The sequence below is a fragment of the Rhinopithecus bieti genome, unplaced genomic scaffold, assembly GCF_001698545.2.
Source record: "Rhinopithecus bieti isolate Rb0 unplaced genomic scaffold, ASM169854v2 scaffold_12480, whole genome shotgun sequence".
In the NCBI taxonomy this organism is placed as follows: Eukaryota; Metazoa; Chordata; class Mammalia; order Primates; family Cercopithecidae; genus Rhinopithecus; species Rhinopithecus bieti.
In genome coordinates this window covers 738,995-741,209 of record NW_016807134.1, presented here as the reverse complement: position 1 = coordinate 741,209, position 2,215 = coordinate 738,995, and positions in this window count along the sequence as shown.

Sequence of the window (2,215 nt, the reverse complement as noted above, 5' to 3'; positions counted from 1 at the left end):
TTTTAAATTTTAAAAAGTTTTGGATAACATAACCTGGTGTTCTTCCAGATTGAGGGCATCTTTACATGTTGCAGTTAAATGCAGTGTTTGTGCCTGGAGGCAGCTTATATGAATGGTCTAGAAGTACAGGCTCCTTCCCTAGGAGTGCTCTCAAACAGTCAACCCAACTGTATAAATAGCCGTCAGCTCCACTTTCCCTGCCTTAATTGTGCTCAATGTCAAGTAAGTAACACAGTTTTATTCACTGTTCTCTCTTCTTATTTTAGAAAAGTCATGGTGGCTGAGAAAATACATAGTACAATCGAGAAAGAATGATTTGTGGGTTGTGACTCTGCTTCTTTTTCTCTCTGCATTGTCTGTCCTCTGACCTCCCTTGCTTCTCATGCCTCCAACTTGTGCCAATTAACAACCTTGCAGCAGAAGTTAAGAGTGCAGCCTCAGAGACTGATCTGCCTGAGATCAATCCTGCTCTGCCTGGTTCTGGCTCTGTGACCTTAAGCAAGCCACTTATTCTCTTTGTGCCCCAAGTTTTTCAATAACAAGGTGATAACCTACTTCAGTTAGCTATGGCGGAGAGTAAATCAGTCGATACATGTACGGCACTTCAAATAGTGTCTGGAACACGGAGCAAGTGCTCACATAAATGCTACTTGTTGCTGTCTCTGCTTCCTTGCTCGGGTCCTCTCAAATCTCTGCATCTTGATTTGCTTACCTATAAAGTTACATTCAATTTTTCCCCCCACATTCAGTTAAGTACATGGACCTGAGCAAGGAGTGCAGAGGAAGAAATCATTAATAAAACACCGACTAATTAGCATCAGGGAGCTTCTTGTCAAAGCTGTCCTGCTTTTCCAGAACTATTAGAAGTTGACCCTTCTGGGACTTCTGTGAGATACTCATTAGTGGATGTCGCTATCTTAACTGAAGGGCTGGCCAAAACCTCCATGCTGAGTCAGGAAACTTCATTTTCTTCCATGAATAAATTTATTTTTCATTACTAGTTTTTTGAGATGCAGTTTTACTCTTGTTGCCCAGGTTGGAGTGCAATGGCATGGACTTGGCTCACTGCGACCTCTGCCTCCCTGGTTCAAGCAATTCTCCTGCCTCAGCCTCCCCAGTAGCTGGGATTATAGGCACCCACCACCATGCCCAGCTAATTTTTGTATTTTTAGTAGAGACGGGGTTTTACCATGTCGGCCAGGCTTATCTTGAACTCCTGACCTCAGGCGATCCACCTGCCTTGGCCTCCCAAAGTGCTGGGACTACAGATGTGAGCCACTGTGCCTGGCCAAATTTGTTTATTTTCAAATGTTGTTTATTCATCAATCAGGGGAGTTCCAGCGATGGTGGTGTTGCTCTTGACATTCTGAAGGGTGAGACCCCATGACTCAGGCAACCTGCACTTCTGTGTCACCCACCCATGTGGCAGCACAGGGCAAACAAATGCAGCATGTGGGGACAGAAAGAGCTGAAGACAGCTGGAAAACGTCAGGAGAGAATGAAGGTGGGAAAAATATGTCACCAAGGAGACATGGGGCTGAGAGGAAAAACTGTCCAAAGAATAGAGATGTGTTGTCTCCGTGTACACTACTGTCCTTTGATATATAGTTTACTCTTTCATCCCCGCTCCCAGCATTGTTCTCACGGTTATAACAAGCAAGCACAGACCCTCTCAGTTGATGAAGTGCAGGTAATAGCTGGCTTTCTCACCACCTCTTTACTTGGTACCAGCAATCACACGCTGAGATTGACTAGCGAGTCAGTCCTCAGGGGCCATCTCAAGTGACACTCTTGGACTTCTTCAAGAACTTTCAAATTTACTAAAAGGCCCTTGGAACCACTGAGGGGAGGCGTGTCCTAATGAACACTTTTCACTACCCTATAACCCTTACTCTGCTTTTAAATTAAAGTTTTTTTCCCAGCATTTTTTATTGATGCTATATGCCCAACTAAGTTTTATATATTATTAATATATTTTTGTTACAGCTCATCATTTATATCCTTTACTAGAGTGAAAATTCTCAAATGTCAAAAACACTCTCTGTTCTCCATTGCATTTCTTTGCATCATCTAGAACAGTGCTTAGCGTGCTTGGTGTTGAATAAGTATTGGTGGAATGAGTGGCTAATGAACGGAATGAGATTTTCTCCACAACCTTGCCAGCATCTATTATTTTCTGACCTCTTTTTTTTTTTTTTTTTTTTTTTTTTTTTTT